At 40.0% G+C, this 18,665-nt stretch overlaps 1 protein-coding gene across 8 annotated transcripts in view; it reads right to left on the bottom strand.

Annotated features, from left to right (window-relative positions):
* PLCB4 (phospholipase C beta 4) overlaps positions 1–18,665 on the bottom strand; it is a 398,844-nt gene that overhangs the window by 301,885 nt on the left and 78,294 nt on the right. The window contains exon 1 of one of the 8 annotated variants that reach the window (XM_074318159.1): positions 3,579–3,639. The exons of 6 other annotated variants lie outside the window; for them this stretch is intronic. The gene's annotated coding sequence lies outside the window, so the exon portion shown is untranslated. Of the gene's footprint in view, positions 1–317; positions 341–3,578; positions 3,640–18,665 lie in introns of those variants that run through there. One more of the 8 variants, XM_019734906.2, reaches the window with a different exon arrangement.

Here is an 18,665-nt window from a genome sequence, read left to right as displayed (position 1 = left end):
TTAAAACCGGAATTAACACAAAACGATAGTGTCTAAAACAATTTGTTGAGTTAATTTTGTCTTAGGTTTCTCACTTATTGAAAAAAATCTAAAGAAAAACATCAATAATACATAAAGTAATCTTCATGAACAGTTTGAGTGGTCTAAGAAATTTACAGGCAGAAATATTTTCTTTTTTTACCACTACCGCTTCAGGGACCACGAAAATAAAATTGTGATAGCCCTACTACAAGCTATTAAAAACATAAACTTATCAAAACGACCCCCCTTTGTAAACCTACTTCCACTCATAAAGCCATTTTCAGGATGCTTCTTACCTGAAGAGGAGTAAGTAGGATTTAAACTTCACCCGGTCAGAAACACACTCTTGAGAGCATGCCTGATGCAGGCTGAAGACCACCGGGGCAATCAGTTCTTGGATAAGCACACTCTTTCCAGAAGGGGAGGAGAAGGGAGAAACTCAGGATGGGTAAGCCCACGAAGCTAGGCGAGTGTAAGGAGACTGGTCCTCCCCTCGGCCACAAAGTGAGAGGTTGCCAAGCAGTGCCCACAGCCACAACTAAATATCCAAAGTGGCCGAGACAGACTCTTTTCACCATTCTAAGCAGAACTCCAAATAGAAGCAAATGCTTTCCATAGGCATCTTGCCAAGGAATGAGGAAGAGGCCCCGCACAGCACAAGAAATGCCACTTGATCACAGACTGGGGTTTATCAACATGAAGTGTAAAATTTGAAGCCTCCACCTGAACTCATCATAAACAAATCTTTGTTTTTTCTATAATGAAGGCCACAAAAATTTCAAGACACAAACCTACAGGAAATCAAAACTGATTGCTCACGATTCAAGAAATGTAATAGTCACTTGTAAGCTGCTGAGAATCTGGCTCAACTTCCCCATCTGGCTGCCACCTTTAGCTGGTTTTCCTCCTTTATCATACATTCAGGTTTCAAGCAAGGAAACAGAATTTTTTAAACTTTTAAGTTACTAGCTGTGTCGATATAAAGAAAAATAAATAAGAACTAATAACGAAGGTGAGATCTGGAAATTATCTACCTTGCACAGACAGCAAAATGTGGAGACTTTTTTCCTATAAATATATCTCAAAAGGATTTTAATTCTACATCAAATTAAGATTCTATCCACTATGTCCCAAAATGTGCCAGAGAATATAAAATGTTTTGCAAAATAAAATTCCAGTGTGAAGTTTTAGTATGGTCAGCCTACACTAACGTAGACAGAGTCCTATACTGCAGGATTTCTCTGTTTTTTAAATGCTCGTATTCATCATCAATCTATTGAGAAACATTTTATACATTGTTCATCCAGAGGGAATGGTATTTCATGAGACAGATTGGAGAAATGCTAACAACTGTAGATTCGACCTGCCAATTTTTAATCAACAAACCTGACACTGTGATGAGTTTCAAAGCACTTAGAAAAGCCATTAAATTATCAGGCACCCTTTCTATCCCAATTTGCACTGATAGCTCTAAATTTACACTGTGATCAATTTCTAGATTACTCAATATTATAGAGCTAAACCTGTTTTCCAAATGGAAGCATGTGGAATGCAACCATACCACACAGGCATTTAATGAATAGCTGCTATTCCTCGCATTATGCTAGAAAATATAAGGGACAAAGTGAGGTCTACCGTCAAGAAGCTGAACATTTTGTGTAGAACCTCGCAGCTGCTAACAGTGAGGCTGTGGCTGTACCGAGGTTACCCATCTGTCCTCAAAAGTTGAAAGTCAGATCTCAGAGATTAACATTCACCCAATGCATCCTACAGAGTGGGCACCACAGCCAAAATACTGACGCCAAGCCCAGAGTAACAATTGAAAAACAGCATACAAACACGATACCAAGTGCATCCATATGTGCACATTTCAACCACTTACACAGGAAGAAACTGAGTCATCTGCCCCCAGCAAGTCTTGTGTAAAACCCGACTGACCTCAAACGCTTCTATTTATCTCAAGTCAGAGTCCTGCAACCCCCACACATCTCCAGCAATGCCCATACAGTCTATCGCTCTCATTTATGTGAAGAAGTGGGTTTTCAGGATAGAACCAGGGATAGACTGGCAGTTCACAGCTGTCCCACCAAGATAATTAAGCCAACACTAAACACTCAGCTACCCTGACTAGCCCAAAACAAACCACTCCACACAAATTGTTTTCCAAATCATGTCCGTTGAAAGATGGAAATCTCTCTAAAATGAGGTATATCCCTCTAATCTTTCTAATACGAAGATATTTAATACAATTTAAAAAACATGTCTTAATTGGTAAGTATACTTATGATTATAAATATTTATTCAGTGGCATCTATAACACTCTATTGAAGAGACCACATTATTAATGTTGACAAAAATATTTTACTTAAAAAAATGATTCTGGATGATACGGGATGGTGTGATGTTGAGCAAGCAGCTTCATTTCCCTGAGGCTTATTTTCTTCATCTGAAACATAGCAATAGACTCTCTTATCACAATCATGTCACAAGGCTGCATGAGAATACAAACTCCAAAGCTCTGGGCAGATGTGACACACATATAATACTACAGTATCTTGAGAAGATGTTCTTTAGCCACTACGTACTGAGGGCCTGCCATGTGACAAACACCAGGCAGCTCAACAGTGTCACTGTTTACTACAAAGAACACACATCTGTGTCTTATCATGAATGGATATAGGCTGCGGCGTCTTAAAAATTAATTGTGAAAGTAACACAAGTTTGTTTTAAAAATTCAGACCACAGAAGGCATCAACATTAAAAGTAAAACCTCTGTCTTTCATATTAATCACAACCACTGCTGAATTTCAGTTTATGTGCCTGTAATGACTGTTTAAAATGACTCATAGACAAAAGACTGCTCCCTTCTTATGAATGAGTTTATCCCTTTTACATTATGGTTTCTAACAACCAGCTAGTTCATCTTAATTCTTTTCATTCTGTTAGGCTTCCTGGTTTGATCCTTTCTTTTGTTCCGGTTTTTGCAACGTAATTTATGTAAATATAAAATGGAAGCCAAACAATTATGGTATATAGAATGTAAATGTTATAAATCTATTCACCACCCACACAGATTAAAAAAAAGATAACTGTGCAGTGATAGATGCATTAACTAACCTCACTGTGGTCATCATTGTTGCCATAGATCTGTATTCAATATTCAAATTATCATATACACCTTAAACTTATACAATGTTTTATGTTCCTATCTTAAGAAAGCTGGAAGATAAATACAGGCACAGCAACTATAAGCAAGAAAATGTTAAGACTTATAACAAGGAATACAACCAAGAGATTAGAGAAGATGGGAGGAAGTATGAATGTGCTGTTTTTAAAAGTTTTCATATCTAAGAGTCAATAGATATTATCTAAAGTTAATACATCAATAAACAAGATTTTGTTACATTATTCACATTTGCAAGAAATGATTTACAAAAAAGTGAAAAACACAATATAGACCTAAATTATAGGGGGGAAAAACATGGAGGGTTTTGCATAATCTAAGAAACAAAGAAAACATCAAACTAGGAATGAGCGCTACTTCTCAGGAGACCCACCTGTGCCTTCAACCTTTCTGTTCCGAGTAAGGGCTTCCTTGTCTGGTCTTTGCAGAGCCTCCAATTGCTGGTGCTCTAAGACAAACAAGTTTGATTTTCCTTGGATTTGCTCCAAAGATCAACAAATTTGGCAGACGTTCTTCAGTGTCTGGCCTTTCACCATTTCCTACTTTTAATGAAGATTTGTTTTCTCCCACTGTCATTATTTTTTTACCCCTCTCCACAGTTTCAGGGAAGGGAACAGACTACCTTACTCAAACTCCTTTAACAGAAACCCCTGCCTCCCAACTTGCTCTAAGCTTCTTATTATTTTCTACATTCTTTAGTTTTTCTGTCTCTCCACTGCCTCCCTCCAACTGTCTCTCCCCTTCCTAATCTCTTGGTACTAATTATCCAGGATGCTAAGCCAACTCGCACTGCCTGCAAAAAATAACTGCATCTCTTTCTACCTCCAGGCACAGTAGGAATACTTACACCACAGAAATTGGCAGACAGTACAAACCAAGCTTCTTCCCCTCATCCCCCTACCCCTTTTCAGAGACAATTGTTAAACATGTACCAGCACACGACTGGAAAGGTCTGTCAATTTAAAAATCAAATTTTTTCAAACTATGTGTAAAGTAAGGCTATACAATTTTTACCGAGAACAAGAAAATGTTTCTACAGTCGGCGCTCTGTATCTGCAGATTTTGCATCAACGGATTCAACCAACCCAGATTGAAAATAATTCCGTGAGAAAAAAAATCCCAGAAAATTCCAAAAACAAAGTTTGAATTTGCAAGGCACAGAGCACTGTGCTAAATCCACTCCAATGAAGTAATGTGTTGCCTATATGTAAATATAAGTTATACGCAAATACTACACCATGTTATATAAGGGACTTGAGCACCCATGGATTTTGTTTCCTGGAACCACGCACAAGCCCCTGTAAATGCCAAGGGATGACTGTATTTTGGCCTTTTTTATAATTAGTTGATACAGAAAGCTTTATATATCTGATATGCCAGATAAGCCACCTCAACAAGATACACTAATGTTATAATTAAATACAGCAGGTCCTTAAATAATGTTTTATTCAAAGTTGTTTCCTTATAATGTTGATGAGATGCTGTAGGAAGTTAACTCTTGTTTATATCAATTAGCCGTTGGTAAAACGGGTTTCGCTATGCACGGTTTTGCTTCAAGTCACAGAAGCTATCGACATTAAGTGAGGACTTTACTATAGGACCAGTGAACATGAATGCAGGTTGTGTTTCCAAATAAATGCCCTCCTTTATAATTCCCTTTAATATGCTTAGATAGCATTTTCCCCTAGATTTAAATAGAATATTAAATCTATTGTTTGATTCTCATTACCTAAGTATTTAAGAAAGTATCAGCATATTCATTTACCTTGACATGATAAACAAACAAACTCAGGTTCAGGCAGAAACGTTTAGTGTCTGACTCATTCCCTTCTCCTTCCTCTCCCCCACATCCCAAAACACACACAAAAAAGATATTTTTGGCTTCCTTTCCCCCCAAAAGACTATGGATGAAAGACTAAAACAATTATTTAATAGTGCCTTTGTTCCTTCTAACCTTGCTAAAGATTGATTTTAAAACCAACAATTCAGTATACTCAGGGTAGAGTCAACTCACTGTTCGAGGGAACAAAGGACAAATTAATAGAGAACATTATTGTAAAGCATAATGACATTCTAATAAACAGTGCCAATTCTGTCCACCTGGATCAAGCACCTAGCAAATCATGAAACAAAAGCATTTGACAAAACAAAACAAAACAAAACAAACAAACAAAACACACACACACACACAAAAACCCACTCTGGGAAGAAATAAACAACAAAAATTAAATACCGTATTAACGTATACTCACCAAAGTTCCGCTAACTCTTTATGTGAGCTGCGTTCAACATCTTTTATCGTATCATTATCAATATTAATGCATTCTATCAATATTATCAGTAATATTGGATCCTGTTATTATAATTATCAGTAACCAGTGAAAAAGGTAGTTGTCCTTAAAGTTAGAACAGAATCCACAGAACACTAAAAATGCTTCCTAAGTTCTCACATCTAAAATTTTATTCTACTCCAAGAAAAAAATATGCCCCACATAATATAAGCGATGGTGGATATTATTCAAGAGCTCTAACTTCATTTTTATCTCACAATTTAAAGTCAATAAAATAAAATTCATTTCACAGAATATGGTTTGTGAATGGGCAAAGCTCTGTGCTATAAGGTAAACTTTCTTATCATCACCAGTCAGACATTGGTAATCAATATCTATTGATTTGTAAGATAAGCTGGAGAGCATGAGATTAAGGGTGCAATTGGACACAGCTGGACTGACATTGGGGCTATTTGGTTTTGGACAACTACCTAAACTCTCTCTGGTTTTGTTTTCTCGTCTCTAAAACAGAAACAAAAATACCACCGCACAGGGTTACGGAAAAATTTTAAATAAGAAAATCTATATAAAACACTCAACATATGATCTAGTACATAGTAGGTACTCAGTAAGCGGGGATAATAATGTATGGCCACTATGCACTATTACTGCTTTTATACAATATGCCAACCACTCAGATAGCTGCCCTGGAATCACACTTTAGACCAGAGCTTATCACTTTGATATGCACACAAATCATCTAGAGATTTTGTTAAAAATGTAGACTGTGACTCAGGAGGTTTGCTGTGAGGCCTGAGACACTGCAGCTCTAATAAGCTCCCAGCTGATGCCAATGCTGCTGGTCCAGGGACCACACTTTGAGAACCATGTTTCCCCGAAAATAAGACCTAGCCGGACAAGCGGCTCTAATGCGTCTTTTGGAGCAAAAATTAATATAAGATCGGTCTTATTTTAATATAACATAAGATCGGGTCTTATATAATATAAGACCCGGTCTTATATTTATTTTTGTTCCAAAAGATGCATTAGAGCCGATTGTCTGGCTACGTCTTATTTTCGGGGAAACAAGGTATCAAGGATTTGGACCATCTGGATATCCCCCCACACACACACACACAAACACACACATGCACACTCAGGCATATAGCGCTGAATCCACAATCAAACATTACCTTCCCTGTAAAAATAGACCTTTCTTTAAAAATGGTAAAAGCTATGAAATACACAGGATAATCGCTAAATACAGAATATAATTATAAGAAAAGCAAGAAACTGCTTCGCCTGGGGAAAACCTTGGGTTTTTGAATCCCACAGGCCTGGGTTCAAACCCTAGCCCCATGATATGTGCTAGCTATTAATGTGGCATTGGATTAAGTACAGATATCCTTATAAACGTCAGTGTCCTTATTTGTAAGACAGGGATAATACTACCTACCTAAAAATATAAAATATCTCAAATAAGAGCTGTCTCAAAAATAATATACTATACGACCTGACACACAGAAGGTGTTAAGAACATGTCAGCTGCCATTCTGCTCCAGACTGCATTGTGTTAATTACTTGATAATGTAACTCTGGCTTTCTTTCTGCCTTTCCTCAATGTGGGCCTTTCTCTCTAGCAAGCTATCTGAAAATCCGCCACTACTAAAAGTCTTTTTCATGCTATTTCAAGCTGCCAGCATTAGTAATTTCCCAAGAGAAAGAACCTTATTTCCTGGTATGTTCTACTAATCCTCAAGACCTAAAGTTTGGGAGAAAACTGTTTTCCACATGGCTTCTCTCTATTCTAAATCCTTGCAGGCACTTTCCTCTTGCACACACACAAAAAGGAAAGGAGCAGAAGTCATTGCTATCTTTTTCTCCATCTCTGAAAGAACCTAAAAAGTACCTTTTTCAATCAGGGAAGCTGTTATTGTAGGAAACCAGCCGCTAACTCAAGATAACTCTCTGTATTCTTTCTAGTTTCAAAAACTGAAATTGATACTGTTTCTTAAGAAAGCTGTAAAATGCTCATGTGCGCGCATGGGCGCACACACACACACACACACACACACACACACACACTCAGAGTTTTGTTGTGGTTTCCTGTCACCAAGCAAAAAGGATATGATGCCAAGAATTATCAGTTGCCCAATTTAACTCTGTTGCCTCACTGATTCCACACATTACTTACTGAGTACCTACCACGCATCCAGGGCTATGTCAGATGCCAAGGTACACTGCTGAGTAAAGAGACATGGCCCACGCCTTTGAGGATCTAACTATCCAATGACTTTCTCTACTCTTGTTCTAGAAATCAGGACACACTTCCAGAGCTAGTTCTGGTTTCCAAAACCTAGCCCAGGGTAGAGTAGGACAACTACAAGCGTCATCTAAATAAGCCACAGTAAAACTGTTACAGACCAGCCCTGGGCACAATTTACTAATCAGATGAAATGTGCCATGGCACTACCAGATGAAACCTGCAAATGAAGGAGCTCTCTATTATGTCGCCAAACAGTGGCTGATCCAACCCAACACACCGTCCTGGCTAGAATGGCACGGTGGCCCCAGGGATACAGATCCCACAGCAGCTACAGCTACAGGGTGGACAGGTGTTCACATGGCCTCCTGCCTCTTCTGAGCAACTAAACAGGCTCAAAATCTATTGAAAGCTTTCTGAAGTTCACCGGCATACTGAACAGCAAACAGCTGTAATATTTCACCAGCAACACAAGCCACATTTAATTAATATCTTGCTGCCTATTCGCAGCTATAATACTTAATATTAATATTTCGCTGTAATATTTAAAAATAGAAGTAGGGATGCTGAGCAAGATCAACCCAGTTTCATCCCCCATCTTTAAGTCTGTTAACACTTTTGTCAAGCTGAACTTTCTCCACTACAAGGCTCACCAGGTACAGAAGAGGCGTTGCAAACAGAATCGTCCTGATTAAGAATTCATATCATGTAAAAATGTAATCAGAACATGTGGAAATCATGTGATCAGATAATCAGTAAAACCTTCAGATGCAGATTAACTTATTGTTCACATTGATGAGTCTTAACTATGTCCATGAATTGCTTTTACAGAGGCCTGTGAATTAAAAGAAAGATCCCTGTTCATTACATGAAAACACAGGTCTCATCATTTACGATAAAGTGGGAGATGAAAAGACACCTTTTACTTTTCTCATCATCATCAAATATAATAATCCTATATTGATCATGCACAGCACATACACACAGAGAATGTCATCTTGTTAACAGACAACGGAACATGATCTCCAACGGGTATTTGAAAGAGGCCTAAAGCTCTCTGACATTTCAAACCAATAGATATGGGTCAAGGATGAAGCAAGGCTCAACTTAAGACCATTTTCCAAGTAGTTTGGTTTAAAATTCAGGGGTAACCACATCTTCTTCTACAGATAATAACCTGGGTAAAAATTACCCACAGTTCTTTCCGCAAAGCAATCTGAAAGGGTCTTTTAGGAACCAGGTAAGTAATTTAATAATTCAGATAATAGCTTTCTTCGATTGGCTGAACTAATAAAGGCCTGAATTCATTTCAACACTCCTCTGTTTCTCCCTCCCTAAGATAATTCGGAAGAGAGTACATCTTCATATTTTAGACAAGCGATTCCAGAGCCACTGTCACTGGTAACCTATAAGATGATTTCAGGTGGTACATAGATTGAGCCTGGAATAACACAGAATGCTTCAATAGGAATCTCAATATCTCTCTCTCCCTCTCTCTCCCTCTATCTCTCTCACCCTCCTCCCCCCCTTTCATCCTCCCTCTCTCCCTCCCTCCCTCCTTTCTTCCCTCTCCCCCCCCACCCATCCAATCCATCTCTCAAGAAAAAGAGGCCACTGACTCAGGTTTTTTGGCAAGCATTGTCATCTACTCATGATTGAATGACACTATTTGGTTTTCATTTAACTTGACTATCTCTACTATTTGTGGCACATAATAGTTTTTAATTTAAGGTAGCAACTTGAGGTTTCTTTTTTAAATACATATATTTGTAGGGGGAAAGTGGAAACATTAAATAATAATAGAAGTGGAATATAATCATGGCAGAAAGCATGAAGGTGGTATCTGAATGACTGATACTTGGGAAACACTAGTATAGCAATTAAAACAGTCTGGGTCTGAATACTAGCTTCACAACTAACCTTGCTGTGTGAGCTTAGGCAAGTTATTTAGGATCTCTGTGACTCAATTGCATTATTTGTAGAAGAGATAATGATAGTATCTACTTCAAAGAGTTATTGTGAGGAAAAAAGGGTTATTATAGATAAAGTACTAAAATGGTACCTGGCATCTGGCAAGAATCTCACCTAAATTAGTTATTACTAGCAAAATTACTAGAATTTTATAAGTATGTCAAGGTAAATAATGATATATTCAAACTCGATCTTCTGGCCTATGAATTACAAGATAAAGTAAAGAGACTTCTTCATGGGCTCTCGTACAGGTGAGAAGAAAAGCTCCTTGTTTTTCTTTAAATTAAAAATGCAGCCAATTGAGGAGTGTGACCATCTGGAAGCCAAGTTGGCACGCTGACCTTACGACGTCCAGCTTCTGGAACTGAGTGAAATGCATGTCTGTTGTTTACAAACCACCTAGTCTGTAGTATTTTGTTACAGCAGCCCCAATGGACTACGACAAATATAAAAGCAAACAGGCATCACTTATTTATCTTTTTCTTCACATGATTTTCTCTGTCCTTGGCTCCCAGGGGAATTCCTCCCTCTGTTCACGTAGTTTTAGTGTGACTCCCTTGAGTGAATCATAAAATGTAGTAGGAAAGTCACTCCCTATTAACGTCATGTGCCTCTTCACCCGACTGCAGTTTAATGGGCATTTTGGGCTAAAATGGAAAGGACAGAGAACACTGCTCAGTGATACTGGATTAGAGACCCACAAGGTTCAGGCAAGCTCTGCGTTTGCTCTCTGTAACTAATACGGCTCCCTGAACAATGAACTCGAGTTGCCCCATCTAATCCCACAAATTATCATCTCTACTAGAATCCAGATAGACTTAAAAAAAAAAGGAAAGAAAAAGAAAAAAAAAAAAGACCCTAATGTGAAGGAAAATGGCTAATGAAATTAATGCTGATTGCAAATGTAACCTTCAAGATGCACAGAGCTCAGTAATCCCTCAAAGAACAGATACTACAATCTGATTACTTTTGAACGTCAAACATTCTTGCAAGAAATAGCTATGTAAATTGCCAGGGCAGGCTTTGCATTAAGAGTCCAAAGTTAATTTTCAAAATCTAAGTCATTGAGCCCATCCGTCTCAATTCTGTCAAAATTAGACCTTTACTTCTCTCATTTTTTAAACAACCATGTACACACACCTACAGAGGCAGTGCTTCAGTCTGACTCTGTGACAGGACCACAGCGCCAGGTTCCTGGGCACAAACCTCAGGTCTGTGCAACCCTGTTTGTGCCTCGATCGCATCATCTAAAAATCGGATTATAATTGCACCTAACTTACAGGTTTGTTGAGAACTGCACCCAACACACGGTTAGTGCCATGTCATGCCAATGTTAGGTATTATGAGTGATGCTCATATGTGGCCATTACATGACTTCTTGAATACACTGAGATAGGTGTCACCACATGCCCACTTCTTGGATGAGGAGACCGCACGTTTCAGATGTTGTAACATGCCCAACGTAACAGACCTTATCAGGCAAGATATAGCATCAGACCCACCCCTTGCCACTGCCTGAAACAAATTGAAGATTAAGAACCAAAGCACCCACAGCAGATGACTGAAGGGACACTGAAACTTGTAGAGAAAGGTCTTCTTAATAACTATCATAGTTTTTAAAGTGTTAATAATTTATTCTGACATTCCACAGTACATATGAATAGAACAATTTAACAGACTAAGGTACGGTGACTAGACTGATAAATCTCTATGTATGATGTTTGCTATTGACTGTCTCAAACTACTCTCTTATTTGTGACTTCTTGTCCATATTGTTTTTATTAGCCTTAGGTGTTTAGAAGGCACTTGACAAAAGTGTGGAAGAACAAGTGGGTATGACTCAGTTATAGTCTAGTAGGTTACATTGATGTCACAGGTTACAATTATGTCACATGCCTACTCCCTGGCAGTTTAGCTATAGAGCATACAGGAAATGGAGCACTCCTGCCATCCCAAAGGCCAGCAAGTGATATCACAAAGCACACCTACTCAAAAGTCTCACCCACCATCTGGTGACTGAGCTTGGGGGATTCCAACACACTGAGGAGGGTAAAGACAACTGATTTAATTCCATCAAAGTAGCTACCAAGATGTTCGATGCATAAGAATTTCAACTATGCATGTTAGGTGGAAAGTGGGAAGGAAAGAAGGTACAGAAAAGGATCAGGGATCCACACAGGTTAAACTTTTCCTCCCTGGGACACTGTATGAGATTGACTGCAAATGGCTCCAATCTCTACTACTTCGGCTTTCTACACTCTTTACAATGTGACTTGCAGCTCCTTTCAAAGATTGAGCTTGTATCCCCAACATATCTGGGCTGATTTTGTGACTGGCTTTGGCAAAAGTTAGATTGTATAAATTCTAAGCCTTGGCCTCAAGGAGCTTCATGCCCTCTTTCTCGTGGACCATGTGACTACCATGAGAAGTCTGGACTAGGCTGCTAGAGGGTGAAGAGACTATGTGGAGAAAACCACAGGGTCCCATTGATGTCATCCTAGGCCAGCCAGCCCCCAGTGGCACCCAAGCAAGTGAGCATGTCCAGGCAAGATCAGCAGTGACACCTCCCAACCTACAACTGACCAAAGACAAGCTCACAGTGACTCCAGCGAAGGCCACAAGAACCACCCAGCCGACCATGAACATGTGAGCAAAAATAAAAGCTTATAGTTTTAAGGTATTGAACTTTAAGGAGGGTTTTATGCAGCAACAGATAACTTTCCTCTTTCAATCCCTATGCTAGGGATGCCAGGATGCAAGGTTTCAGGACTGATGACCACTTACCAAACTAGGTCCCGTAAGACACTACCTCCTTGAAGTGTTAATAGACTTTACAGGGTGGGGGGAAGAAGGTGATCAAATAAATGTGGGAAATGTTGCTCTAGCTCCTAGACGCTGCTAAGATCTGGCCCAATGCACTGCACATGGTGGTTGATCAATATTTGCTGAATTACATGAAGAAAGTGTGCTTCTTTGAATATTATTTCCTCCAGTAAAAGGAGCCAGACTGAAGCACATTCAGGAGCTCTATATATTCTGATGCACATGAGCCCACTGAAGAATCTGAGGATTATTAGGATAACACACCAACAAAAGTCACCTTTTAACGTTAACTCCAACATACCTAAATGTTGGTCAAAGCATTAGTTTATAATCCCAAGTGCAGCACAACTGCTAGTGACGACTCAATATCCATCCTCTTCATCAGTAAGACGACCTTCAGTGTGCTCAACTAAAGCCTACACTGCCAGGCTCTCTTGCAGCCACTTATGACCATGCGACCCAGTACTGGCCTCAATGAAATATGAAGCTGGTGCAAAAGTAATTGCAGTGTTCGCAATTATTTTTAACCTTTAAACTGCAATTACTTTGCACCAACCTAATACAAATGGAAGTATTATATGGAACTTGCAGGAAGTCTGCTGAAACTGAGGCAGCTGCCTCAACTAAGAGGGATCCTTTTCTTCCTCTAATTCCTTTCTGCTGCACATCGGGACAGCGAACATGGTAGCTTAAACTAAACTGGCCCTTAATGACCTTGAAAATGGAAGCTACATGACTAGGATGGTGGCCAGAATGACAGGATCCTGGGCTTCTGACCATACTGTGAAATCATGGAGTGCCGAACTCTGAATTTCTTTTTCCACGAACTCCCATCTTGTTTAAGTCACTGTTATTTATTTTATTTTATTTTTTTACATTTTTCTGTTATAAACAGTCAAAACTAATCCTAACTGATACATCAAACAAATAGGGCTCCTCATAACACGCTCTTAGGAATCCCTGACCCGACAGCCTCCTAGACTTTTCATTAGTACGATAAATCCAATTTAAAAATTTTTTTTCCTACAGAAAAGGAGGTGCAGGCAAGGCCCGTGTAACACAGTTGTTAAGTTCCTGAAAATGCCGTGTTATGTGAATCTGTGTTATACGAAACAAAGAACTAGTACAAAAAAGGGGTTAAGTTCCAATAACTAAAAAAACATACTGTTATATTTTTCTAGTTAAGAGAAATATCTTTATTAAAGCAATTTTCCCCAAAAGTGTAACATGTTAATATGCATTAAATAATGTTTCCTTCATCATCATTACTAAGCTTTTATTTCATTCCGTGTTGTTCGGGGATTTCCCGAATTTCGCATGAGATATTTTTTGCTCTTAAAAGCTTTTATTACGCTCCGTGTGGTTCGGGGATTTCTCTAATTTTCAAACCGTGTTAGAGTGAAACCGTGTTCTAGGATGCCGTGTTGTACAAGGGTTACCCCCAATTCTCGAACTGTGTTAGAGCAAAAGCATGTCATAGAGGTGCCGTGTGATGGGGGGTTACCTGTATTACAAGATATACACAAACAGTGACCTAATTTGCTGTTCTCCAGTACCAATGATGAAGACACACTTAACCTAAACACACACCTTGCTCATGGAGCTTTAGCTGATTATAATAATCACTTTCTGATGAAGAACAGAAAGGCTACTATTAGAAAGTGAAACCACCAAGTGACGTCCATGTCCTTACCCACCAGCCTTCCTGCATCACTCCGTCAAGGAAAACGTACATGGCCTCCCATGTTCACTGCCGTGTGGCTCCTCTTTAAACATCCAATTACAAAGACATTTATTTGTTTAGACTTTTTCCTCAGGGAAATCCAGAAATTAAATTGCTTTGCCAACAAGGCCAGGAAAGCAAATCCGCGTGTTGTGGGAGAGCCATAAGGCTCACATCATAAACACGCGCACAGCTTTGCTCTCACAAAGCCATTTGGGAGACGCTTTTCATGGCAGCAGCTGAAATGTTTCTACCAAAACAACACCTACACTTTGCTAGTTATTTTCAGAGGAGGAGGTTTCCCCTACTGCTTTTTAAATCATTCAAATGTGCAGTTACAAGCGTAGGCTGGCAGGAGTCTGGGGTTACAGCCCCGGTGGGAGAACACAGCGGCCACTTCTTGGCTGGGGGACCTCGAGCAGATCACTTATCCTCGCTGACCTCAGGTCCCCATCATGACCAGGCATCTCAGCACCTTAGAGAGTCATCCTGAGAATGGATGAGACAATGCACGCTTAGCACCACGGCTACGTAAGTGCTCAAAAAAAAAAAATGAAAGCTGTCTTAATTCTCACCACATTGGATGCTAAATGCCCTGAATCCCTTGGCGAATGATCATATAAGTACCGATGGGTAAGTCCTATGTAGAGATACCCCATTATCATTAGTGAAAAGCACAAATGTGCTTAATAGTCTATGTGTAGAAGCTGTAGCCTCTCATATACCCCCAGATCACACACACTGCTTTCTCTCCATTCTCTAGGACAGGAAGCCAGTAAAAACTCTCTGAATAGCTACACGCGGCATCATAAAGTCCATTTACTGGAACATCTGTACTGAATCTGTTCATAATGGTAACTAATAGTGCTGAGCACTCAGCAGGTACTAGGCACCAAGCGACACACTTCTCATGGGTGAAGTATTTATCTTTCACAACTATACACCTGGGGGTGTGTCATGGACTCTGTGATGTGATGACCAGACCCCACTTCAGGGCTGAAGAACTTATTCCACTGCTCAGGAGTGCCACAGGCAGAATGCAGAAAACTGCCTGCAGCTGGAAAAAGTTGTTCCACCCCAGGGCAAGCACCTTTTCCCTGGCAGCTGCCATCAGTGTTCAGCATCAGTCAAAAAAGGCCAAGGTGCTTTACAGCTACCTGTGGGATTGACCAAGGCTCCTGTTAAGACGGTATCACAGCTCAACTTCTCCCTCTGCCTAATCCTGAATCCTTCCTTTCCCCTCCATAGGTGTGGATCTTAAGAGACAGCATAGATACTGTAATTACATTCATTTTTCAGGTAAAAAAGTGAGTCTCAGAGAGGTTAAGAAACTTGTCCAGAGTCACACAGCCAATGAGAGATATGATTGGGATTGGGACCAGGATCTAAATAACTCTGCTCTACTGCTAAGTCAAGTTTGCATTTTTATGTAAAATAAAATAAGCTGGGTAACGTGCTTGTTCTCACAGTAGACTGCAAGTAGCAAATTAGAAGGAGAGAAAAGAGTTGAAAGAGAAGGCAACCTCAGTAAACTGTTATTCGTCAAAGACAACCAGAAAACAGTCCCTTTCAAACCAAGGGACTGGTTCCAGAGTGATGAAATGGCTGAGAGGCCACAGAGGGAGCAGGGAGGCAGCCCAGAGACTAATAATCATGAGAAGCTGCTAGCTTGCATAGGCAGGAGGGATAATGGAAGGACGTGATGTTATCAGGGCCCAGAGACTGGGGCGAACCGGAGACCAGAACAGCACAGACTGCTATGGAGAAAGGCGAAGTCAGGTGGGAGCAGAAGCTGTGGAAGAGACACAGCTCTTCCTGGAGATAACAAAGAAAGCAGAGAGAAGCAAGAGAGATACCCTTATGTCTCTCCTCGGACACCAAAAAGCAAAGGAGCCTGGGAAATGTAGTTCCTTGTATCACAGACTAGATCTAAGAACAAACCTGTGTTTGAGCAGCTCCAAAATACAGCTGACCAACTGACAACGAGGAAGTTTACACACTCCAAAAATAAAACACAAGAATTAAAAAAGCAGATCTGTGAACACTTAACTTTAATCGCAAGTAGTCCTACAGACTGCAGCAGTCCCTAAGCAAACAATAACATAATGATGCCTTTTGCTTGCATGGTTCTTTGTAAGGCATGCTGCCGTATTAGTATTGCACACTTCAATAACTGACGCCTCAAAGCATGAAGCTGAGAAGTTTCAATTATTCTGGTTAGTAAATCAGGGGGAAATACGCTATAGTCTAAAAGTATTTCCATCATCAAAGTAGGAAGTTTATTTGACAGCATTTAGTAGAATTTCATGTTCAAAATTTTACTTACATAGAACAAATTGCTCCCCAGCACTGTCAGCTAAATAATGTGTTCATGTAGCTCTAATTCTGGACTAGCTGTGTACATTTAGGCTGGTCAATTAACCTCTCCGGGCCTCAGTTTCCTCATTTCCAACATGATGCAACTAGAACTCGTTGATGCCTACAATCCTTGCAGCCCTGAAAAGATCCTAGAGAAATATAGTAAAAGTACTGTGTGACATCTGATGAGCTCTGTCTCACTTGACATGGCCCAAACATCCATTTGAGATATTCCTTATCAGAATTAAAAGTACAGTCTGTGACTATAGCACAGAGTAAAGTTTGACCTCATTCCTTGCTCTTAGTTGACTGCGAGTCCACCCAGCAATTCTCAAGTTGGGCTCTAGGGTAGTCTGATGGCAAAAATAGCCCTATTCTTCTCCCTCCCCGTATCTATACCCTCTGCCATGTAATCTTGTAGTGGCCTCCCACTCTGGGACCAGTGATGTGACTTCCTTTGGCCAACAAAGTATTAGCAAACAGGATAGAAGCAAATGCTTGACAAGTGCATGCCCCATTGGGCTTGCTCTCATTCTTGCTCCTTTGTCGTCGCCAGAAGAACACACTAGGTCTAGGGTGCATGAGGATGAGAGACATATATAACAAAGACGAGTCACCCCAGTCTTCCTAGCTAAAGCTGTCCTAGATAAGCCAACAGCCAGCTGAGCCCCCAGACATGTGAGCAAACCCAGCTAAGATCAGCCTGCCCCACTCACAGCTGACCACAAACACGTGAGTGACATCAGCCAAGCCCCTATCAAGATCATCTGAAGCTCCCCACACTTGTAAGCTAAGTAAGGTTTTGTTATTGTGTTCTGCTGCGGTTTTGTAGTTGCTTGTTACTCAGCATAATTGTGGCAATACATAACTGATACACCCTCCTTGGAACACTAGCTGTCAGCCAGACTATAATGACTATTTTCAGAAAAAAGGTTCCTTAATAGTGAAACAAGTATGGGGCACACTGCATGCCTTAAATTTACCTTAGAAGTTTACAACACATATTAATAGTTTTAAGGCTCCCAGAAGTCCCACGGTAAAGAAATCTATTTAACTTGGTCTAATTTGTGTTTCTCCAAATCTATTTTACCACAGACCCCCCAAGTACGATTCACTAATCAAATTCTCCCCCAGCTTTAGATCCCGATTCTGAATTGAACCTCTATCTAACCTTCTTTCTACCGTTTTTCCCCGAAAATAAGACCGGGTCTTATATTAATTTTTGCTCCAAAAGACACATTACGGCGTATTTTCAGGGAATGTCTTATCTTTCCGTGTACAACAATCTACATTTATTCAACTACAGTCATGTCATCTTCTTCTGGAACGTTGTCATAACCTACTAAATGCATCCGTCTGGCTGACGATCTTAACTGGGGCTTATTTTCGGGGTAGATCTTATTTTTGGGGAAACACAGTAGTTAGGCTATGCATCTACTGTCTCTTCTGAGATAGTTAATGGGGCCTTCAAAAACAGACAAAACAAAAACCTTAAAGGGACTTTGAAATCACGAAACCTTATATAACCAAAATCTAATTAGAAATGAAAAGTAATGTTCCACAAATCAGAAACCCATATACAGCCTTAGTCTAATTTCAACTTTCTCAGCTATTAAAGCTAACAGAAATTAATGCTGACCTTGTCATTCCCTCACAACATTCTTCAGAGGCTCCCACAATGCCATCTTCTTATCATGGCTCACAAGCCTTTGATGATCAGGCCCTGATTCCTTATCCATTTCCTCTCCCACCACTCTTTCTCCCCTCTATCTCCTTCCTAGCCGACTGCCACCCTCAGGTATGCATGCTACCCAGGCTGAAGTACTTCCCATTCCATCAAATGGGCCATGAGCTAGCGCTCTGAAACTCTCCAGCGTTTGGTCCTATTTCATGTGAAATTGACATGTAGCTTTGAAGTACTATGATATAAAAGCATTAATATGGTGTCACATTCATTTGAATCAACGTTAACATTCTTCAAGAATGGTAGTTTCGAAGCTGCCGGGGCATAGGGATCTCTAAATTCTGCTTAAAGAGTGGCCACAGGGTGGC

The sequence above is a fragment of the Rhinolophus sinicus genome, linkage group LG13, assembly GCF_036562045.2.
Source record: "Rhinolophus sinicus isolate RSC01 linkage group LG13, ASM3656204v1, whole genome shotgun sequence".
In the NCBI taxonomy this organism is placed as follows: domain Eukaryota; kingdom Metazoa; phylum Chordata; class Mammalia; order Chiroptera; family Rhinolophidae; genus Rhinolophus; species Rhinolophus sinicus.
This window is presented reverse-complemented; position numbering and strand designations above follow the sequence as displayed.